Raw genomic sequence first — 25,668 nt, forward strand, 5'->3', positions numbered from 1 at the left:
ACCAGGCAACACTCCATATTAAGAATGGTGAGACAATAGTATCATTCAGTTCCCCTCGCGAGGCAGAAAAATCTCCTTGCAAGAGGAGACATCTATGGAATGATCTGACTGTATGGAATTTATATATTGCTCCCTGAGATCTGGTATGGTTGCTCTAAACAAGTTGATGGGTACTGGTTGATACTGATATGTTAGGGTTTTTTTCCATCTCTCATGGGATTGAAGGATTATCAATAATTTATTTCCTATTCCCTTACCTCATGGGAAAGGGGCATCAATGTAAAATCTATCATGTGATTAATAACCAGGGGCATTTGCAGGAATGTAAACTCCAGCGCTTTTGGAGGGGCATGTTCTGTGCCCCCGCTGGCCCCCAGGGCCGAGCAGCACACTCTCTCCCCACCGGGGCCCTAGGGGCCGAAGGAGTTCTGTGCCCTGCCCATTGGGCTGGGGGAGCGCTGTGCTGTGCTCTCCCCGCTGGGGCACCAGGGGCCAGAGGGACTTTGTGCCTGGAGGCAGAGGAGCTCTGTGCGCCCCCGCCAATTATTGGGGGGCAGTGTCCCTACTTGCCTCCTCTTGTGCACGCTCCTGTTAGTAATTATTATATTATCATTGCTGTATTAGATGGTGCTTTCTTAAGGACTCATGTATGACGGTTGTATTGGTAATAGGTGATTACTGTAATTGTAATGTTTGGGGTCCCAGACGCTGTGAGGTTCTCTAAGTTTCACTTGATCCAGCCACCCACTCTGGGTGTCAAGTGTATATTTTGGACTGTTTAAACAGATTCTTTTTTTTGATTATATGATATTAATATGTATTTCTCTCTCCAGCATCTTTTCCGTTTTATGTTTTCAATTATTTAATTCTTCCTTCTGCCCCCTCTCCCCCACTCCTGTTACCCTCTCATGCTGGGAATTTCTTTCCCTCTCCTGTAGAATATGGACCGGGAAGCGATGTCCAACCCATGGATTATATAACTTTTCCTGCATACATATGCCAGAACTGTATGCTGCTCAGGAAAATTTGCAACTTCTCATTTATTCACAAATGGACTTTGTTTTATCCAGTATATTTTAACAATGATGGCTCCAAAATTATATGTGTCTCCTGGAATATAAAGGGTTTTAATAACCCTATTAAAAGAAAAAAAATATTCAATGCTTAAAAAAGGGGAGAATGTTGATATTGCCATGCTCTGGGAGACACCTCTGATAGAACTTCAAGATTACAAACTAAATAGATTGGATAGGCCTCTCAGTTTCTAATTGCTTTAATTCTAAAGCGAGGGGCATTGCTGTACGCCAATACATAAAAAATTAAATACTCATATTCTGAGCACAAGGTCTGACAGTAAGGGTGGATTTACTGCCCTTGGGGCTGAAATTGGCAATTCTATAATCAGCTTTGCCAGTCTCATGGGGCAAACCAGAATGATTCCATGACTCATGACATGGGCCATCATCCTGTTATCACTGGAGACTTTAATGAAACTCTAGACCCAGTCTTTGATAAATCTTCTACATCTCCATATAAAAACACTAATACTGATCAGGTACTCCATACATCCTTGGGTGATTTAGATTTACAAAATGTGAGGAGACTGTGTAATCCTATAGCCAGAGACTATAGTTTTTTCTCCTGCAACTCGTTTTTCATATTCAAGATTGGATTATTTCTTCATGTCAAAAGAATTGATCGATTCTGTGACTGATGGTGGCATTAGTACTATTGTTATATCTGACCATGCTGCTATACATATGTCTTTTAAGCCGCCAGAGCATGCACCCCCACTAAAATATGGAGATTAAATACCTCCCTGATGTTTGAAATATCATTTGTTAACTCTATCCAGTAGGAGTTAGAACTTTTTTTTTAAAAACAAATGCCCCCACCACTTCACCAGTTGCCACACTTTGGGAAGCTTATTAGGCCATATAATCTCTTCTGCCACTTTTAAAAAGAAATGGAGAGAACATAGAATTGATACCCTTGTGAAGAAAATTAAGGCCTTAAATGTAAACTATGCTTCTGGCCCACTTCCCAGAGAAATTCAAAACCCTCATCAATGTTTCTCTGCAAACATCCACTCAATGTGCAGCGGCAGTCAAAAAAGCTAACAGAATGTTGGGAATCATTAGGAAAGTGATAGATAATAATACAGAAAATATTGTATTATCTCTTTATAAATCCATTGTATGTCCACATCTTACATACTGCATGCAGATCTGGTTGTCCTGTCTCCAGTAAATATCTCCAGCTAAAGCATTGACTTACAAATGTATTTGGACCTGGTGTATTGGGAGCTCCAGAACCTCCAGAACTTTCATTATTTGGAGGACACTTCCTGGATTTTCTTGGCCAGTCGTATCCTTTTATAGTTTTTTGGCCCAAAGAACTCTGCCAAAGATTGATAATTTGAGAGTTGTTTGGAATCACCAACCCAATGGATCCCACTGTAGCTAATGTTAAAAAAGCAACTATAGTCCTGATGCTACAGCTTATTTACCAAAGACACTTTTCAAATATACCGGTCCCCGCATTGACCTCATAAATGCTGACCATCATTGGAAATGTAACTCCATTCATGCTACATTAGCTCATATGTTTTGGGAGTACCCTGTATCAAGAATTTCTCGTATGAGGTGCATCAAAGGACTAATTTTGGTATTGGATGCTAAGTTGGAGCCCTACCCCTTAAGTTTCATTCTTAGACATATTCCTGACATGTGGAGTCTACCCAGTAACAAGGCAGCATGGCTCCAACATGCAGCTTTGGTTGCTAAAAACTTAATCCTGCCAAAATGGAAATGTCGATCACCACCAAATGTTGATGCCTGGCTCAGTGATGTGGTTGACCTAACAGCTAACGAATGACTGGCATTCCACAGAAAGGGAATGCCTGAAAAATTCAAAGAAATTTGCGCTGACTTTTTATGATTAACCTAGGCCCTAAAGATAGATATGTTGCTTCCCCTTCCTTTATCCTATCCCTCTTTATGTGCTTATGTGTTATGATGAATTTGGTATTTTGGTATATTTGTTGCATTTGTAAAAAATTAGAAATAACACCACCATACAGATTCATTTCAGCAGGATTTGCAATCCTGTTTTTTTGCTTTGCCACAAATATTGGGTGAGCAAACTTCGGTTAACTGAAATGGACAATGTCACAAGCACTTTTACAAATGTGTCTTTGTCGCAAATACCGATGCAGATGCACATTCGCACAGTTGTGTCTACTGAAAGCATTCATGGGGCTATTGGTTTTGAAAGTGTCAGGAATCAGGGCCTGCAACAGAGCTCATCTCCAGGCTGCCTCATCAGTATAGCTAGCCTGCAGCAGGCTACCTGATCAGCCACGCTGCCTGCATTGAATCCCTCCTTGCCTGCTGCACTGCTCGCTCCAGTCCCTGCTTTCCGATCTGACCCTGGGTCCAGTTTCTGACTTACTGACTCTGGTTTTGATTTTAGTCCTTGGGTCCAGATGCCCATGCTGACCACTAGGCCTGATAACCCCCTCACCATTAGGCTAAGCTGCCCTCATCCTGGTTGGCTGACAGGAAGTCATCCAGTCAGGGAACAGAAAGAATGTCAAAACTATATAACTTAGGTGACCCAATACTAAATTACACATAGCGAAGACTCTGAGCAAGAGGCACAGGGAACAGGCTGTGTGGAAGCCATATGTAAAATATATCACATAATCTATTAATTGAATAATTTCAGATAATACATTTAAAATGTCAGTCTGTTTATGATTACTTTGTGAATAGGAAGAAAGGGCTAGATTCATTGAATAAATGGTTCATTCTGAATAGTTCACCCAGCTCTAAAAATTGTTTAATCAGTTGATAAATTATTGCACTAGGATGTTTTTATGGAAGATATAGTGTAGCTATGGTGTCCGCATCCCTTTAAAAATCACATTACTAATCCTGCTCTATCATATTTTCTTAGCCATGAATGCTTTTAACTAAGGGAGATGTGGATCCTCTTCTTAAAATCTCTCATTTACTTTTAAGCTTTTCATTTACCACTGAAATGCTCGTTACTACTTCTTCACTCTTCAAGCTCCTGAACGCATTTAAATATATTGTTTTAATAATACAGCACTGAAAGAGGAAATCAGTATCACTTATGGAGCTTTGGAGGCTTCCCCTCCCCTGCGTCTTTGTATTTAGTGAAATCAATTGCAAGGGTAAAAAAAAAGAATGTTATGCAAATTAACCAATTAATACCAAATGCCTTGATTTAGGAAATCATTTTGCTTTCTGGTTACACCAGCATAAATTCAGAATAATTCCACTGAAGTCAATGAGCCTCAGATCCTCAGCGAGTGTAAATAAGCCTAGCTCCTTTGACTTCAATGGAGGTTTGCCAATATACCTGCTGAGGATCTGCCTCAGTGAATTTATTCTAAATTTACAGTGAACCATGATAGCTGAAATCAGAATGTGGCCCAGTATCTTATTTTAAATCAACAGTTTAGTTCATTCTCTTCTTCCTGCTTTTGGTAACTAGAAGAAATGTAATTATTCCCAGGATCAACTATCATTAATGATGGAGTTAGGGACGACCTCCAGAGAGGTCATGTTCAGTTCAACCATGGCCATCAAACAAGGCCTTCCACTACCAATGAAAAGTGTGCAAGATGTTTGTAACCATAGTTGTTATAAAATTCAGACCAGATTTTCCAAAATGTTTTTCAAAGTTGGCACAAGTCTGGGCCTGGGGGCAAGAAAGACTGGGTTGAGTTTCAGGCAAACTTGAGTTGATTTATTGGGTTAGATCATCGGGGTAAAAATTGTGTAGTTCCATTAGGTCAGAAGGCAGCAGTATGATCTGAGCTCCTGCTCAGTAAAGACCAAAGGAATTAAATGTCTATGGAAGTAGGCTAATTCACACCCTTTGAGGAGCTGGCCCGTACCTTTGAGCCGCAAACATTGCCAGTTTTGTTTGTTTTACTTGGAGTATTTGAATTTGTTGAAACCTAAATCTTAAAGTGGAGCTAACTTTACATAAACCCACACAAACCACGAACCTGTTGGCATGAACTCCTGTGATCCACAACTGCTGTTTCACACAGTGTTGATACAAATCCAATTAACATTTTACCTAAAATTTCTGAATGTGTCAGAGGAAGTTAATTCAATGGCCCCACTTCCCTAAAATACGGTTCTAGCAGAGTTGGTCAGAAATGATTATTTCTCCCATGGAACATGTTAACCTTTCCTCGAAAAACCCAAAATTTTGGGTCAAAAATTAAAAAAGCTTTTGAGGGAAGCAGACACTTTACATACATACATGCACAACAAATTGAGTTGACCATCCAATTTTCAATCCAATTGGATAGTTTCGACCAAAATTTTTCAACCAGCTTAATATCTAGTCATAGCTAGGGATAAAAATATATATATATGAAAATAGTGATGGCTAAGGCAATTCTGCCATTGCAAATTCTTTTGGTTTTCATTCATTTTAAAGTCACTCTAAATTGAGTTTCTAGATCTCAGTGCCAGTTGTATGTATCCTGGGGTAGTGTGTGCAATTTAATCTGACCTAATATAGAGAGAAGGGTGCATTTCCTTGTACCGTGAGTGTCTCAGCTTTCACAAACTGAGATATTTTTACAGTACAATAAGGGATTCAGGCCATACATTTCTAATATCTGTTGTGTAAAACACTGCTGTGCTATTTTCATGATAGTCTCCTGGCAAACCACTTAAGCATTTCAAAAGTGTATGGCTTCTTCTTCAAAGCTTCTGATGTGGAGAACTATAAGTCAGGTATAACTAAATGATAACTTTTCATCTGTCAAAGCTGAACCACAAAACTTGGCAGGCCTGTGGTTTCTATCCAACCTCAATACCCAGAGGAGTGTGCAAATGTTGGTTTCTTCCCTGGGTTCCTGCCAAAAAATCTCCTTAGGGAAAAATATATACTGTCTGGATCTGCTATTTTTCATTTCTTTCTTTCTTTCTTTCTCTCCAAAGAGGTTGAAATATTTCCTGTTAAGTCAGTGACAGCTCAGGTTGCTTTAGTAAAATGTATACAAGAGGTGATTTCCAGACATAGAATCAAGGCGTGCATGATGCATGCTTGATCAAATCCTACCCCTTTCATGAATGATCTCTTTAAAAGCACAGTCAGTATACTAAGAACAGAAAAGTCTGCTGAAGAGGTGAGTGGTTTTTTAGGAGGTGTAACCATTCAGTGGCCTGGCATTCTCACAAATCAAACAGTGCCTCTGTCTTAGTGTGTGCTTGTGTGAATGCACACACACAAACACCTATTTTGTAACAGGATGCACATAGGTAGAGAAGGAGAAACCAAACTATTAAATCATTAACTGTGTTCAGTGTGTGAGCACTGAGAGAGAGAGAGAGAGAGAGAGAGTCAAGAGACTGCAACGTTTAGCCTTTAATCCTTCCTTCCTTCATATATACTGTTCGGTCTCATCCAGCACCTTCTGGAAGCAGAGTTCTTGAAGTTCCTATACATAATTCAATTACAGTGCCTTCTGTGGGGAAGTTATTTATTGTAACAAGTTCTCTTTCCTTAAAAGGTAGGTTATAGGTTCTTTTTGGGGAGACTATCAAATATTATAAGATCCTAGATAAGGCTTTGGCTGCTGTTAGAGAGCCCTAGTTCAGGAGGTATTGGTAGGCTGCAATTTATAACAGTTTAAACTTTAGGGCCAACGTTTTCTCACTTGGTCGCTTAAAGTTATGTCCTTTAATCCATACCTTAATAAGTGTCCTGATTTTCAGAGCAAGTCAGTAGGAACTCAGAGTACTCAGCATCTCTGGCAGACAAGTCACTTATTTAGATGCCTACGTATGGGTTTAAGTGTCTAACTGCAGCCATCGGCATTTTTACGATGTTGGACTAAGTTTCCAGAGTTGATTGATTTATTAATACAGTTCACATAAAAATTAGTGGGAGCCGTGTGGCTGAATCACATACAAGTCTTTGAAAAGTTAGGGGTCTTTGTGTTCCTGTGTCTCAGATTTTGGCTTTCGTCGGGCTTTGCTGTGATTCTGGATATGTCTACACTGGGGAGGGCGGGGGGGAAAGATTCATGGCAACAAGTGTCCGGGTAGAGCTACATCCATGGCTGGCCTCTGTCAGCTGACTCAGACTCACGGGGCTCAGGCTAAGGGACTGCTTAATTGCAGCATCGGTGTTTGGGTTCAGACTGCAGCCTGAGCCATGGGACCCTCCCACCTCACAGGGTCGCAGAGCCCAGCCTCCAGCCCTAGCCCAAACATCCATACTGCAATCAAACAGCCCATTAGCCCAAGTCCCATGAGCCTGAGTCAGTTGGCACAGGCCAGCTGTGGATTTTTAATTGCAGCAAAGATATATCCTCAGAGCCCAGGTCAACAGACTCAGGCTCACCCTTCAGGGCTAAAAATAGCAATGTAAACCTTTGGACTCAGGCTCGCCCAAACCCAAATGCCTGCAATGATATTCCTCATCGCATGAGCCTGACCTGGGCTCGGAGACTTGTTGCCGCAGGGCTTTTTTTGCAGTGTAAACATAGTGACTGCTGTTTACACCAACCAGTCCCTGCTCCCCAAGGAGTTCCAATGATGTCAGTGGGATTACTTGTGAAGTGAAGTGCTATTCAACATAAGGGTATCAGAATCTGACACATAGTTATCATTTTCAATTCTTATCTTTTGCTGTCATTGTGATTAACTTTTGCCCAGGAATATGGTGCCGTTAAGTGCCTCCAAAATATTACTCATTGCTGCTTTAGTCAATGGTCTAAAGGGAAGCAGGCTGTTTAGTCCCAAGTCATTCCATCAGCTGGGGCAATGCAACCTGAAGAAAGAACAGTACATATAAATAATCAGTTCCAAAAAAGTCAGGGTATTTTCTGGAAACTTTAGTACTGCATCTACACTAGCAAAAATGGGACCTGCAGTCTGTCATCAGTGAGAGCAACAGTGGAAGCGGCAGTGTAGACAGAGCTCAGACATTTTCATCATTAGGTTGTATAACCCTGCTCAGCACAGGGTTAGATTTCATGTTGATAGAAGCACCTGACCCTCGTCTACACTATAGCTCTCTCCAGTAGGGCCATACTGGTGGTGAATTATAGTTTCCATATTTGCCAGTGTAGACACCATCTAGATGCCACTTCAAAATAAGTTATCTAAGACAAAGTGGTATATTCATTAAAGTTTTTCTGATTTCAGACAAAGCCGAGAAAGTGATGTTAACCCCAATGTTCTGGCTACATTCCAGACAGAGCAAATGTAATTATTCAATCTAAAGTCCCCCGGCAGTTTTAATATAACAATCTGTTCTATACTTCCTGCCTTACTGCTGAGTAGTATTGTGGTGCACTGTTAAACAGATGCTAGGGTTCACCTCAGAGGGGAATGATGATGTAACGTGTATAGTTTGTATAGCGTTTTGTTGCCTTTGGGATCCTTCAGAATGAAATGCACACCAAAAATCTAAGATGATCATTCTCCATTTAAGGCCAGTACTGCAATATTAACTGATGAATTACTGTGAATTTTTTAAGTTTTTTATTCAATTGTACTTCCTTATTTAATAATGAAACTTAGGTCACAAGTACATGATTACATATTATACATTGATCCAGAGTTGAGCGCAAAGAGAGCCTGATTAATTGTTTGAATGCAGAATCCTAATGTAATTCATTTAGGGATAAACTCTAAGCCCTAGTAGCCAGACCGATAAGATATACAGGAGTTGGGAAGGAATCCTCTACCTTCACCATCACCTTTATGTTGAACTAAGAAATAGATCCTCTTTGCTGGAGCCCAACTAAGAGGGAAGTACTCATCAGTTTGTAGATCCTCCATTTTCAGAGAAAACTCTCTTCTGCAGAGAGCTAATAGTGGTGTGCAAAGTATTTCTGTGAAATTAGAAATGCTCAAAATTTGAAAATCAGTCCCATTCTTGTGACCACCGAGCCGCTCAGGCACTAGTCAGTATCAGTGAGCCATGAAGTGGGAGAGTTGGTTGGTGAAGGGCTGGAGTCCTGCTGGATTCTGCAGGAGTCCTGCAAACATTTCTGCTTTTTAAGAACTTCTTTAAGATCCAGTTTGTAACTGATGGCTGAATTAGGAGACATGAATTATTTTATTTTTAGGTGAGTGGTCACCATAATATTTATAGCCATTTACAAATATGCTGCTGCTGTGTTAATGTAATAGAGCACATGACTGTCAATGCCAATGCTATAGGTTTATGTTCTATATTAGGCACATGGCATTGCAGATTGCTTTAAAAATTCCTCCAGATGATTCATAAATTTTCTAATGCAAGTATCCTAGACTGGTGATAGTTTCTTATATAGATACAGCACACACAATGACAAAGTTGATGGTTATAATTCCATTTCTTTTCACATTATGTCTTTTGTTAAAAAAAATCTATTGTATTTCATTATGACCTAGAGGCTTGAAGTGAGATGGGGCCTTATTGTGCTATAAAGGATATATAGTGGGAGACATCCTTGCCCCAATGGGCTTACAGTCAACATAGGTTCCAGAAGGGTAGCCGTGTTAGTCTGTATACAGCAAAAACAACGAGAGTCCTGTAGCACTTTAAAGACTAACAAATTTTATTTCTGCAGGCATTAGCTTTCGTGGGTTGTAACCTACTTCGTCAGATGTAAGGAATAGAAATCAGATAGGAGGTATATATATATACATCTAAGGGTAAGGAACAACAATGGGGAAGTTAAGTATAATACTCACCAGCAATTGTACACCATACAAGATGAACACTAACCCAGGAACATACCTCTGCAATAAACCCTGTTGCCAGCTCTGCCCACATATCGACTCTAGTGACACCATCACAGGTCCTAACCACATCAGCCACACCATCAGGAGCTCAATCACCTGCACATCTACTAATGCAATATATGTCATGATGTGCCAGCAATGCCCCTCTGCCATGTACATTGGCCAAACCGGACTGTCACTACGCAAAAGAATAAAAGGACACAAATCAGACATAAAAAATGGTAACATCCATAAACCATTCGGAGAGCACTTCAGTCTCCCAGGACACACTGTAGCTGACTTGAAAGTTGCTATACTTCTACAAAAAAGCTTCAAAAACAGACTTCAAAGAGAAACTGCAGAGCTGGAACTCATATGCAAACTTGACACAATCAAACTGGGTCTAAATAGGGACTTGGCATGGTTATCTCATTACAAGAAGTAATTGTCACTGTTCACACATTCTCACCTTCTAATCAATAGTTGTGAATAGGCTCAACTACTCTAACTGAATGGACTTTGCTTATACATAACTTCCCCATTATTGTTCCTTACCCTTAGATGTGTATATATATACCTCCTATCTGATTTCTATTCCTTACATCTGACGAAGTGGGTTACAGCCCACGAAAGCTTATGCCTGCAGAAATTAAATTTGTTAGTCTTTAAAGTGCTACAGGACTCTCGTCGTTTTTGCAGTCTACATAGGCAAGACTGACAAAGGATAGGATGGGAAATAGGCCTGGAATGACTTGCCCAAGATCATTGCCAGAGCCAAGACTAGACCCGCTCACCTGAATCCCGGTCCAATGTCCTGTCCATATGTGACACTAGGCCCGAAAAAGCCAAGCAACTTTGCAAGTTGCATGACCCAACTCTGATTTTTCAAGATATATTATAGGGAAATACAATGGTAGTGAGGGTTATTCCTTATAAGTAGTCTAGAGCTTTGATATGCAAATGTATTGTTGGTACTTGTTTGATGCTGTTTATGTATCTCTTGTTAGAGGTTAGCAATGTAGATAAACTGCTTTCCTGTCTATCACTGTTCTATTGATTAACAGTTCAAAAGGAACATATGAACATTTAGATGGAACTTTGAATGTTACAATACCATTGTTTATATTTCTCTTTGAAGTTTAAGTAGTAAATACCTGTATATGGTTGTAAATGGCCAATAACTTTGTGCTCATGTAACTAGTTACTGGTGTGCACAGGACATAGGAGATGATACTTCAGAGTCCCAAGTAATCATCTATTATTTGTTCAAGGAGACACTTGCTGTCAAGAAAATATTGGTCAGCCTGCATGGATCTATAAAAGACTCTAGTGGACTGATCCTTTTTTTCTCAAATCCATCTGAGCTTGTCAGGGAAAGTTTGGATCGCAAGATTGAGATCACAGCACCAGCCTGGAATCATCCTGCTAATTCTCATGGGAGAATTTGAACAACTCTGCACATGGACTATTTAGTCTTCATTTCTCTGGACTGGATTTCTAGCAAAGAAACTGTAAACAAGGACTGACGACCTCCAAGCTGTGTGGGTAATTTCAGAGACTTTGCAAATTGAGAACTTTGCAATTCAGTTATCATCTCTCCTTTGAAACTGACCTAAGAGCTTTATTTTCATCTGTGTATGTATATTTTATATCTGAATATATATTTTAACCATTACTCTTTCATTTTTTAAATAAATGTTAGTTTAGTTAATAAGCATTGGCTTTAAACGTGTATTTGGGTAAGATCTGAACTATTCATTGACCTGTTTGGTAATGTGTCCTATCCTTTGGGATTGGTAGAACTTTTTTACATATGAGGAAAAGATTTTCAGTAATCCCCATCATATTTGACTTGGCTGGCTGGGTGCTAGCTGAAGGGCTGTATAGTTTTCAGGGAACTGTGTTTTGTCTATTGACTGACCAGTGAGGTCATCAGAACCTGTTTGTTGCTGGCTTGGTATATCTTATGGAAGAAAAACCACCAGAATTTAGGGCTTTTGCCTGCCCCCTTCTTTGCAGTTTGCCCTGTTTAAGCTATCTCAGCATGGCTCCCCCAGAGGCCAATGTCACGCCATAAAACACAGGGACAGCTTTAAAGTAGCCAACCATAATTTGCACTCTGTTGGACTGAAAAGGTGAATGATGTGAGATTTTCTGTGGGGAGGGATGTCTGTGATCTCCACCCTTAATACAGTAGACCAAATGGATCATTAGTTTACTAGATTAACACTTAGGGAAATGTGCATAACCTCCCATTTTACATCATTATAAAAATATACTGAAACTATAAGAAGTGTGGCAGATTCCCCTGCTCATTCACTTTTTATTGTCTCCCTCCCTTCTCCATGGATTTGCATGGTATATCTACCTAAAGTTTAAGTTCCTCAAGGCAGAGACCACTTGACCCATCTATGCTGCTATAAAACTTGTTTATTTTCACCTAGGCCTGATCCAAAGCTTTCTGAAGTCCAGGGAAAGACTCCCCCTGGTTTCCATGGACTTTAGATCTGGCCATTAATGCATCCTCAACTGTAAATCTCAGTTCTGCTCTGAGGAAATTCAACATTGTGTGCGTGTTATATCTGTGGGAGAGCCATCATCAGCCCAGGATAATTTGAATAAGAACATGGAAATGTTGATTTCAATAGGGCTACCAGCAGAGTAAGGTACTATTCAATGTGCGATGGTGCTCTGTCCCAGGTGATTAGTTAACAAGCCAGTGACCTGGAGGAGGAAATGTGTTCCAGTTTGCCTCAGGCAGCGAACACCATTGTGTGTGACACAACCCTTGACATTCTCCCAGCAGACCCCCTAAGGGCTGGAATACTTGTCCCTGGTACTTTCTTTCGTGCCCTGAAGGCAAGAGTGACTGAACACTCCTTAAATAGTGAGGAATAAAAGCACTTTTGATCAAAGACAGGGCTGAGCTGTACACTGCTGCGCTAAACCTTTACTGACTGTTTCTGAATTAAGCTGTATGCTGAGACAGTCTCCTTAGGTTTGATCATTTGTACTGTGTTCGAGACATACATACGGGTCATAGAACATGAAGGCTGTGGTTAGCATAGAAGTTACCAAATAGGGGAAAAATATTAGCCATGTCAAATGAAATTTACATCAGTGAGCTGGGATTTGCCCCCACCCCCCCATAGCAGCATTAAATTAAGATACTGGTCAGCAATGTCCTAGTTAGAAACTCAGCAGTGAAATTCTCTTGTCATTCTTCATGGACAGAAGTAGCAGCCAATTACCTCAGGGTAGAGGAAGAATTCCCCAGGTGTTTCCTCCACAGTATCACAAGGCATTGTTAACAATGGAAATAAAGCTTATTCTAGGCCATCTTACTCAGCAGGGATCCCTGTGCTGGAAAATTCCTTTAGTTTAAAATGCTACACCCATTCAGGTACTTACTGTTCTGTCACATACAGTCCTGGACAGTGACATTAGGTAATACACAAGTCCTGCTCTTCTTGTCCCTTGAAGGTTTGTCCATTCACAATATGATATTGATTTTTTTCACATCACCTTTTACAGTCATTCTGTAGAGTTTTCACTGCTATGACTTGATAAATTTGCACAAATGCAAATGTGATTAATTCATTAAAAATGGTCAAGAGAATATAGCCTTAGAAGATACAAAATGTTATTTCTTGAAAGGCCTGGGGAAGAAGAGGGGTCCACGACACAGGGTTTTAGACAAAGAAATCAGCCATACACTGTAATCTGAGCTATTTTAATGTCTATTGATGACATTAAAATCCTGCCTAATAAACAGAGGGGTTGTGCAGGCAGGCAAAAAACTCATGTTTCACTAAAAAATTATGCAAAGTAATATTTGTTTCCAAATGTAGGAAGAGGGCGTTTAAATATTGGGATTAGACACCCTCTTTTTTGTAAGATTTTATTTTGAACTGAGAAAATAATTCACAGTTTATTTCATGAATTAAACCTCTTCTGCTCCTCAAATGTCTGAGCAGGGCATGATTTCCTTAATTTTTTTTTATTTATTTATTGAACATCTCATGGAATATTTTTGCATTAGGATCTGATCATGATTCACTACTTGATACTTGATCTGTTTAATTGTGATTGGTCTGATAAACCACATGATATTTTTTCTGTTTACTAATTGAGTGAGCATAGAAACACTTGTAGCTTGAATGAATTTAAAATTTCATTTCCATGGATACTAACACATGAGACCTGATTTTTTTTTTCTTTCACGGTCTCCCTTGTACAGCAGTTGTAACTCCATTCACATCAATCAATGGATGTCAGCAAAGTTTCTCCAGATTTGCACTCGTGAAAGAGCAGAATCAGGCGCTCTTGAAATTTGCTATCAGTCAATATTTTTGCCAATAAAATATGATTAATTAAAATATGTGAATGAATATTTATAGGAATTAGAGGAGAGTTATTTTTGTGGGGTGTGGGGAGGAGCGGTTGCATGATTTGCCCAGCTGCCCTTTTAACTGGGCTCTTATTAAGTCAGAGTTACTACTGCCATACAGTTTGTTTATTATGCTCACTGAGGGCTCTGTTCTGATACACCTACACATGCTGAGTCATACCTTACTCCCTGAGTAGTCTATTGAAATCAATATAGACATTGCATGAGTAAAAGTAAGTGTATTGAATACGACCTGAAAGTATTGCCAACATTTATCTAAGTGGCTAGTGATTCTGGGTATCTAGGTTTTGGATGCTCAACTGGAGACATAGGATATGTCTTCACTGATGGCAGCAAATTTGCTGCTGTCAGATCGATTTATCTGGATCAATTGAGCAGAAGTGAAGATCTGCTCAATCGAGCCAGAAGTGGATTTAGTAAAACCACCTCCACAAAAAGCATAGCGCTGTGTCAATAGGTACGCATGTCCCATTGGTGAGGTGTAGTGGAGATGGCATGCAGAACAGACATTAGGAAGTCGACGTAGGTCTCCCATCATCTGCCGCCGAATTTGCTGGTAAGTATAGATCAGGCCATAGTAAAGTGAGTTGATTTTTTTGGAAGGGTGTCTCAAATTGGCACTCAAAAAATGAACACAGCCAAAATCTTTAGTGACTTGTGAAAAGCTTTGCCTTATGTGCTGTAGTAAACACACTGCAATTCTAACTAACCCATTGATGGCCTTGTTTGTATGCAATGAAAACACACACGTTCAATTTTCATATCTGTTGCCAGTGTTCAAAAGCTGCTGAAATGTACTTTGAACTCGGAGTATGTAAAACCACCAGCTGCCCTGGCTAAAATGCTGTCTTACAAAGTGATGAGTTAACAAGTTATTTAGGTAGTGGGAAAGGGTGTAGTGGTCATATGATGATGCAGTGGCATGTAGATGGGAGTATAAACAGCTGACCGTACACTTGACTAAAGTCTTATATAGTTTATATATGCATCTTATTTTTATCACTTTAAGTCATTTTGAAGTGACTAATGACTATTATTAATTCTGAGCACCAAGGAAGCACCTATAATCAGTTAGTGGCATTACAAATTGATAGGCATCATGACGTCTCTCCATTGTACTTCGTTGGATTCCTTTGATAACCTGAGTGACTTGGAAGTTACTCTGTGTTGTCTGAGTTATCCGGCCCACTAAAAATGGCACATTTCATATATGGAATTAGAAAACTCAGCACACTATTCAGAGTGATATTATGACTTCTTTGCTGTTATGTGAATAGCTACTACTCCATATCCTGCAATAGGTTAGCTTTTCACTTCAGATAACTATACATTTGCTTTTAGAATTTGCAGAATTTTTATCTTTACTTCTGTATCTTAAAACTTACATCTGTATTTACCTGTCCCTTTGCCAGCACTGGAAATGGACCTGTGTAGCATCATTCTAGATGTGAAAATCCCAATTCACCTTCATGTCTGTCTGGCTTCAGCTTTGGGGCACTGTGAATCACATCAGCTTTCTCCTTCTCAGAGTCAGCCCCGATTTCAGTGCTGCTGCCCATTTATGAAAAGGGGAAGATGAGCTAGATACACACATCTTAACATGCTACTCTGCTTCATGGGTCTCAAAAGAAAGCAGGCAGCTAGCTAAACTGCTTGAGGCAGTTTTGAATGTGTGCATGTCTGTAATAGAGAGTAACATATTTGGGAAGGTTTACTGAAAGACTATTTATATGGCTGTCTCTGTCAACTAATGGGAAAAATCCATATTTATGGGGCATGCTAATGGGGTAGAATGTAGCTTGAATGCATAAAGGGCAGTTGTTGTACCCGTCACTTTTTTCTTTTTTTTTTAAGCAACAAGCTTTCTAATGCCATTTAACTCTGATATACTCTATTAATTTGTTCCTGAAATCCAAGACCTAATTTCTTGGCCATGTTTGTGTGTTGATTTTGTTTTCAGAAGTTATGTGCTTTGCTTATCAACTGCTATAGTATATACACCTACTGTGCTGAGTAGCTTTATTCAGTTTGTTACACCGTAACATGAGAGCAAGAGGCCTTTATTTATTACATACAGAGACTCATCATTTAAATGCATTGCTGCGTTAATGGCAATTTGCATCAAGTTGTTCTATGTCATCCCAAGGCACATCTTGAAATTGATGGTGATGGAAATGATTACCATGCAAAACGTATTCAAAGACTCAAATAGTTTGTTATATTTCAGTTTTTATTATTCTTCCAAAATCCTGAGGACCTGAAGAATGGGGAAAGCACAAGCAGAAGCAGAATCAACAGCAGGAAAATTCACTTCTAATATAAAATGACAGTTTGACAGCAAATGCATTCAGTATGAATTGCAAATACAGTGAGGAGTGGGGACCTTAATCTGGTCATTTAGCTCTCAAATCGTCCTATTATACAGTGTCTTATATATGCTAATAACCTATGCACTATATAACATCCATAATAGCACTGACATTATAGAATAGAAAAATTCTTAGCATGGTTACTGGAGTATCTTACACTGTCCTATGCAGTGTCATTTCTACAATGACCTCAGTCCTTGGGGTTTCAAATGTTATCCTGTTTTGATTCCAGACAGGATTTAAATCTTGCAGCTCTTTTCTTCTGAATATGAGTCAGATACAACCTAAGAGATCAGAAAGCTGATAAAAACAGCTAATCTCATAAGATTTCCATCATTTGGGGCTGAAATATCACAGAAATTGCTTGAGAGAGTTTGATGTAATTGAATCTGACATTAGCCCTTGTTTGAATACTCAATCCCAAACATTTGCTCTGGTTTGTCTCAAACTCTGACCTAATTTGTCTAATTTAAAGGGAGGGCTGAAGTTGCTAGGGCAAAAATTAGCATCCCCTACTTTGCTGTTACCTTGAGAGTTGTTCTGTGTTTCAGTTTTTATGCAAAGCATTCCAACTACTGCTAATTTTTTTTTAAATAGTCCTAGCTAGAGTGGGCAGGAAATCCCTCAAATGTGCACCTTATTTTGCATTAGTTAGTAAATAAACTAATGCACTATAAAAGGTAATGCAGTAGTGGACTTAATTTTCCACTGCCATACACCTTGTGCACTCATTAATACATATGTATAAAAGTTACCAGTGGGGTAAATGAGGGGAGAATTAATATTTGATACTTTGTCTTGATACAGATGGAATAGGGATTATTTTGGGGGAAGTTCTATGGCCTGTGCGATTCAGGAAGTCAGATTAGATGGTCAGAATAGTCCCTTTGGGATTTAGAGTCTATGAATCTATGAAAGGCAGTGAAGAATCCGGCTCGTTTTGAGTGCACTAGTAAAACTGGCCTTTTTTTCCTATTCCTTTGCTACACAGACCATTTGAATAAGAAAAAAGGACCTGGATTCCATGTGAGAGATGTATTTTAGTGGCCTGAACACCGAACTAGGAGCCAGGAGAATCTGGATTTTGATCTGGACACTGACATTGACACCATGTGACCTTGGGCAAGTGTCTTTGACTCCTGCATCCATAATAGTTACATGACATACGGGGATGCTGTGAATATTAGTTAATGTTTGCCAAGTTCTTTGAAAATTAAATAAGCTAAATAGATGCCTGATATTTTCTGTAAAGTACCAACTCTATTACAGAATCACTGAAGTTTGAAATATTGAACAACTGAAGGAATTTGACAGGGGTCAGGGTAACAACTGTGATACTGTGTCTCTAAGAGCTTGAATCACTGAATTATAGGGTTAGAAGGGACCACAAGGGTCATCTAGTCTAACCCTCATTGAGTCTGAGATGTGGTGAATAGGTTTCAGTTCTTAGGAACACTCACTGAAAATGCTCTAACCTACCTCCTCCTGTTTAAAGCTGAGGCTGTTCACTTGAGGGTCTTACCTGATCACAATTGCAAGGTATGACCTAAAGAGAGACGAGATTCCTCAAATAGTCAGGACTACTCAAGAGCTGGGCAGGGAACAGTTTTCCCATTCCGTAAATGTTTTCAAGATTTTGAAATTTTTTCCTGTCCAGAATTGGGATGAAAAGTTAGTCTCAATATACTTTAAAATATGCTCTTTAAAAAAAATAAATTAACTCAATTTCTAAATGAAAACTCATTGTGAACTGAAAAGTTGAAAAAATATCAAACTTTTTTTCAATATTTTTTCCCAGATTCGTCGAAACCAGCCTCCTTTGGTGGACAGTTTTGATTTTGACAAATCATCATTTTCCAATGGGAAAACATTTCATTAGAAAATTCATAACCAGCTCTAAAATCCAACGTCATCACCTTTGCCTTCACCAAGAAACCAATAGATAAATCCAACTAAATAGGATGCATAGCTGGTATAAACGTTCTGTCTTCATAAATATCCACTTAATAAGCAGGCAGCCCTGTTCTGCACTAGCTGCAGTTTCAACAAGTCCTTCTATACTTGCCTCATGCATAAGGCATTGCTGTCATCTAACATGGAAGACAAAGACATGGAGAGTTGTGACAAGGTTTCCAAAAGAAAAGGTCTCAACCTACTTGCCAAGCAGATGTCAGTAAGTGCTCTTGGCCACTACTACTGCTCAGATATCCTGAAACAACCAACATGAATATGATTGCAAACTTGAGTAACAAAAGATTCTGTCGATGGATGGAACAGAAACTGCCCTTGCTTTCACCCCTGTTTGCTTTCCCCAGTCTTCGGCTGTTTTACCTCTGTGCTAAGGAAGGATTGCATGGTTTGTCTGAAATATTTATTATGGTTGCATTGTCTTTGATACATTTATGCTTTGTGGTCTTTGCTTGATTTCAGTGGCTTTAATTAAAGTCTAAAAGATAACAAAGGAAAGTGGTATTTATATTATTATTACAAAAACAAACAAACAAAACAAAAATAACCCATTCTGCTAAAAGAATATCATTAAGGTTGCAAAGTCAAGCACTCAAAAGTCAGGAAATTCCAAAATGAAAGCTGCTTATGCAACCTTAATTCAACCCCTTGGTACGTATGCATTATGATACAGTCTTTAATTATATGATCAAATACTGTTTTTTTCACAGGACCTTTGCCTCATTCACTTTACTGGATGAACTTTCCTCACTTAAATAGCAGCTATTCAACACTATATTTTTCTCTTCTTTGTTCTATGTGTGGATCCATACTTTGTTTAGTGCAGACTATTCAAACCCCACTTTGAAGACAGAATTATTAATTTCCTCATGGGTTTTTCCATGGTGTACATTGCTATTGCATCTGAATGCTGCACAAACTTTAATTCATTTATCTCCACAACAACCCCAATTTACAAGTTGGGATCTGTCACAGAGATGAAGGTAAAAAGTTTCCAGTAATTTTGGGTGCCCACTGAGACACCTAGATGCTGAATTTTTAGAGTACAGAGAATTCTATAGCACTTTGTATGGTCAACATACAGATCCCATTCAGTTCAGGTGCAGGCCTCAGCACTTCTGCTAATCAGATCCCTTAGCAACAAGTTGGGCACCCAGGAAATGCCTGCCCAGTCCCAGTGTCTACTCTTCAGGCTTCTCATCCTAGACCCAGTCTCCTTGCCCAGCAAGTGCTAGTCTCTCCCTGCAGGCTCACTGTCTAAGACCCAGTCTCCCACCCACTCTGTCACTCTCCATCCCCACACCCAGTTCCAGTCTCCTTGATGAGCTATTCCCATTTCCCCCTTCCTGCTCAATTCTTTGTCCCTCCTCCTCAAGCTCCTTGTTCCAGTCTCTTTGCACAATCAGTCCCAGTTCCCTCCCCATACCCCAGCTCCTTGTCCAATCTATCTCCCTGCCCTGCCCTCACTGGTCCTTAGCCCCATGCTTCTTGTCCAGCAAGTTCCAGTCTCACCACTGCTCCCTAACTTCTCATCTGATCTCAGTATTCTGCTCCATCCACCAAGTCAACTGGCTCCCAGTCATTGTTTCCCTTGCAAGCTCTCACTCCCAGTCTCCCTCCATCTGATTCCCAGTCCCAGCCTTTTTTTACCCTTTCATTCCCAGTCTTCATACCCAATCCGTCTCAGTTTCTCTCTCCCCCCCCCCCCCATCCCAGTCCTATCAGACTACTTGTCCCAATCTACTTCTTTCCATCCCATCCCACCCCATTTCAGCTTTGCCCCCCTCTGCATTCACATCAGCTGGCTTCCTCTTCCCCATTGCCAGGCTGCTAGCAGCGGGATCATTGAGAGCACAGAAGAGACAGGCTCTCAGCTCTTATTCTGGATTCCTGGCCCCATCCTAGCCCAGAGTAGCAGGAAGCAGCCATTGTAGAGAAAGTTCATGTTCATGACTGTAGCCCTGAGTGGGAGCTTGCTCAGTAGCTCCATGGGAATGGCACGTGCATGAGTCTGGACCCACATAGGAGCTGTTTGGGGATGTAGCATGTTCAGTTGTTCTATGGGGATGGCTCATGGACATCCTGGTCAGCACTAGGAGCTGGGTGGGAATGGCACACACACAGGCCCATCAGCACTAGGCCCAATCGGAGGCTCAAACCTGCTCAGAGAAGGTGGAATCTTTGGAGATTTTACTTGTGTGTGTGTGAGAGTGTGAGACCTGCGATTTGCCAAAGGATTATAACATGGTCAATTCTGGGCAGATTATCACAGAGGCGGCAAAAGGCCTGACACAATGGCCACCTTCCTGCCAAATTTCACGTCCTTGCTCCAAAGAATGGAGGCACTACAACTGTTCAAAGGAAGGCGGCGGGGGGGGGCAGAGTTGGTTTTTTTTTTTTTTTTTTTAAATAAATGTGCCAAACAGAATATTTCCCCCTAGCCTCATTCTCAGAAATGGCTGAACTGTTTTGGCTGAAATGTTCCAAAAAAGGGTCAGCCCCAGGCAGACACCCTGCATATGTTACACTAAATTTTGGAGTCCACGAGACCCTGTGCTAACTTGAGTACACTAATGAACCAATCCCAAACCTTACTTATATAGGCAGGTAACCAAAAGTATGAGATTTACCAGAGGGGGTCCATTTAAATCATTAGGAAACCCCCAATACCTGCTTGCCTCAATTTACCCTTGAGAAAGTACAAATACAGCCCTCCACTCAAAGGATTGACACTACAACAATAACTTCTTCAAAAACAAAATGTCTATTAAATAATTTTAATAAATTGTATTTTAAATAAAAAACCAACAATGTAACATTTGAAAAAAGCCTCTTTAGGCAATACAAGACACCATAAACTACATAACTGGATGCAATGCAAAATCAAATATAACAAATAAAATTGCAATGCAATACTCACAATACAATGTAACATTTCCTTAGTACATATTACAATGTTATGAATACTTAATTGTGATGTGGCATAATAAACATGCAATGTTCCAACATATAACACAAAGAAATCTTGCATACATATTAAAATACCATACAACTCCTTTATACATATGTATACAGTAACCCTGTACTAATACATATTCAATACTATTACTACAAACTAACTAACATTCTACAAGTGTTGATCAGGCAATCATAGAATGGGTGGGGTAGGAAATCATTCAGGTGTAAACATCCAGTTTTATTTACAATCATACACATACAGTCTCTATTCTAAGAGAAAATCATACTTCCTTCCTTGATTAAATTCCTCTGTTTCATCTGTGGTCCTTCTGTCACTCTGATGTTCTGCTTTTGTTGCTGATGTTCACTGCTGCTATCTTCTCTGATCATGATCACCTACACCCAAGCCCCTCCCGCTCTGTGCCTTATATACAATTTTCTGCCCTTTCCTGATTGGCTGCTTTCTTAATGTTGATCAACAGCACCATCCTCACCCAGGTGATATTGTTTTCAACCAATCAGATGTCTGATATGCTAATTAGCTTTACTTGTTTAATTTGAACTTGGACCTCCTTCCTACCTACTGACCCCTCCCTGCAGGTATTAGGAGTGACCTTTATTTCACCCCATCTACCTTTCTGCTACTAATCAGTTTCTTAACAACTCCATTTTGTTTCTGTCTCTTTCTTAGCATGACATCATCGGCCACCATTTTAGATTTCTAGCTAAACTTGCTGTAAACTAACATTATTTATTACTTATCAAAAGCCTTAAACTTAAAACTAACTATATCTCTAATTATGCCTAATTATTATGAGTCTGTCACCATCTTTGTTATTTAAATCAGAATAGATAAAATCCACAATGTTTTCTCCCCCTCTCTGCCTGTTTTTCAGCTCTGGCTAAATACTGTCTCTGGTGTTGACCTCCTTACATGGACTAGAGCAGCTTAAAAATCTCTTATATCATACAGACAATTTCAGCTTGAATGGTTACAGTTCAGCAAAGTGATATGCAACTTAGAACAGGATCCTTATAATGGGAGTTGTTGGGCAACCTTAATAATAGGTGGTGCAACCATCCCCGCCTATAGTACATACATATACACACAGAGGACCATTAATCTCACCTGATGAGGCTGAAGAGAAGGGAGGACAAGGTGGCTGTAGCCCTTCTTGTGCCCCTTGTTGCCCCAATCCTGCTTTTATGAAATACATGAAAGAACAGAGCCACAAACACCCCCCCTTCCCACCAAAAGACACTTCAGCCTGATACACTGTACCTTTAATCAAAAGCTAAAACCTCAACTGACAGTTATTGTTCTACCCTTTGAAATGTTCACTTCAGTCTTTTTAAAATATTCATTTACTGCAATATCAATGGAACCAGAGATCCCAGCTTTTTGTCTAAGCTATTCTCTGTAAATCCTACATTCCAGATTGACATGGTTCTAAATCATATTATTTAGTAATAATTCAAGTCTGTCTTTACTTTGAATAATTCTATCTGTTTTAAGATTATTTGTAAAACCACTCCACTGACAATTTTATCTGTTGATTTTACCCACTTTCAGAATATTTGTAGAAATCCTATTTTATATGTGCTTAAGTCAAAAATGAAATAATGTTTGCTTTAAAAGACATGTAAATTCTTCAGGAAGGAATTTGCACTGAGTGATTGGAGTGTGAGTGGCTGAGCAATTGAGGTGGGTGTAGACAGGGATAGTTATTGAACAATTGGTCTAAGTAAGGGATGTCTAAATATGATGAAGAAAACACCAGCCTCACCTCATATGTTTGTGGGAGGAAGAAAGGAGTGAAGATAATAACTTTTATCACTCAATTGGCTGAAGAGGAATCCACCCTGGTAACTTTGGAGTCAGCCCACTTCAAAGAACAAAATCTGATCAGGCTTGCAACAACGTGGGTGATTAAGGATCAAACCAAATGCAGATGCAGCATGACAGAGCAAAAACCAATAGACTTACATGGGATCTTTTGCCTATAAAATGGGACAGAAAGATGAAGGCTGGAAGTTCGGGTCTAGATCACCACACCATCCAGAAGTACCGATGTGCATTGCTCCTCACCCTCGTCCTATAGTCACCTGGCCAGTGACTACCACAAACACCAAAAGGCTGGTAACTATAACATCTGTGAGACCCCTATATATGTTTGTCTGTCTCCCTGTCTGTGTTTGCCTGTATGAGTGTGAATGAACATACCAGTTGAAACATGTGTCAATGAAGTATACTTTATTAACAAGAGTCTCTGTATTTGTAATCACTAGGTAAAGCACAATATTAATATTGATACAATTTTGATACTATTTTCCTGGTGTTTACATTATTGATACTATTTCACTAAGTAAAGCACAATATTGATATTATTACAGTGTTGATACTGTTTTCTTGATATTTGCATTATTGATACTATTTACCAAATGTTTGTATTCACAATAAATGTGGCTTATTGCCTTATCCCCTGAAAAAGATCCTGTGATATTTTTTATTTGAATAACATTAATCGTGGCTCCGCAAGGTCGGGACCATGGCAGCAGCAGGCGGATAGGAGCTGAAAGTGCCCGAGAAGGTGTTCAAAGATGTCAAGTTCTTCGCAGTGGGAGACCTCAACCCCAATGTTATTCAGCTTCTGGAAGCTGGGAAAGTGAAGGATGTTTCTTATAATGTACTGGCTTCACATGTTATTTCGGAAGATGGGGGCAAGCCTGAGGTTGGAGAATTTCGTGAGGTCTTTGATCTCCCTGCGGTAAAGCCTTCCTGGGTGATTTTGTCTGTTCAATGTGGAGCTCTTCTGCCGGTGAATGGTTTCTCTCCAGAATCATGTCAGATCTTTTTTGAAGTCACTGCTTATCTCTCTCAGATTTCATCTGAAGACCGAAGTGTGCTGTGGGCTTTGATTACTTTTTACGGAGGGGGTTGCCAGCTGAGCCTTAATAATAAGTGTACTCATTTGATTGTGCCTGAGCCAAAGGGGGAAAAATACAAATGTGCTTGTAAACGAGACAGCATTAAAATTGTGACACCTGATTGGGTACTAGATTCTATATCTGATAAAACTAAAAAGGAAGAGCTATCCTATTATCCCCATCTAATTATATACGAGGAAGATGAGGAGGAGGAAGAAGAGGCAGAAAATGAAGAACAAGATTCTCAAGATGACGCTAGTACCGATGAAAAATGATCAAGCCCAGCATCATCTCGAGAAGGATCGCCTTTGGGTGACCAGGCTTTTTCAGATATTTTTAAAAATCTATTAGTGCTGATAAAACAAAAGGGGAATTGATGTTTGATTCCTCAGATTCCTCTCCTGGAAAGCAAGAAAGAAATTTGAACTGGACACCAGCTGAAATCCCACAGACAGCTGCAGCAAAGTGCAGGTTGCCTCAAGGCAAGGAGTTGGGGTTAATTAATTTATGTGCCAATGTCCCACCAGTACCAGGCAATATATTGCCTCCAGAATTCAGAGGTAATATAATGGCTTCCGTTCAAGGCACCCAAGGCTCTGAACGGCCAGAGATGATGGCTACATGGAGTGCAACAGTACAAACATTAAGAAATATTACTAATAGTGCTGATATTCAGCAGATTAATAGACCATCAAATGTAGCACATATCTTGCAATCCCTTTCAGCACCTACACAAAGTTTAGAACAACAAGTAAATCCTAGCCAACACCCTGACCTTGGGGAATAACAAAGAGCTTCCTCTTACAGTCCTATCATCTCAACATGCTCCCTAGCACAGAGATGAGGGAGTAGGTGGTACAAAGCCAACTTTATGTTTGGGGACTCTTCAGAGGCCCCTTTGGAGCGGATATAAGGTTCCTTTGTTGAGACTGCCCACAAAAGACCCCACCAGGGGCTGAGGATTGGGATCATAATTTTGGGGAGATCTTTCTAGCAAACACGTATTCATTCTACAGAGTGCCCTGTTTGAGCCAACTGAGCTTCTTTTAAAACCAGAGCAGAGTTTAGTTTAGAGGTAATAAAAAGGCAGTATAGGGTACCTAAAATGAGAATAAGAATTAGGTACATTTTTGTGGTGTGAGCCTGTTTTAAATCTGAAGCTTAACATTTAATGGAATGCGTAGCTGAGACTGACACTCACCTTGTATTGGTATCAAACACCAGCATTACACTTTTGTTCTCTGTAATGGAAAAA

At 39.8% G+C, this 25,668-nt stretch overlaps 1 pseudogene; it reads left to right on the forward strand.

Moving 5' to 3' along the window:
* The first annotated feature begins 24,034 nt into the window (after positions 1-24,034).
* Positions 24,035-25,200, forward strand: LOC137147021 (PAX-interacting protein 1 pseudogene; annotated as a pseudogene).
* The last annotated feature ends 468 nt before the right edge of the window (positions 25,201-25,668 follow it).

This window comes from Emydura macquarii, unplaced genomic scaffold (assembly GCF_026122565.2).
Source record: "Emydura macquarii macquarii isolate MOO-44397 ecotype Brisbane River unplaced genomic scaffold, CSIRO-AGI_Emac_v2 contig_499, whole genome shotgun sequence".
NCBI classification, from domain to species: domain Eukaryota; kingdom Metazoa; phylum Chordata; order Testudines; family Chelidae; genus Emydura; species Emydura macquarii.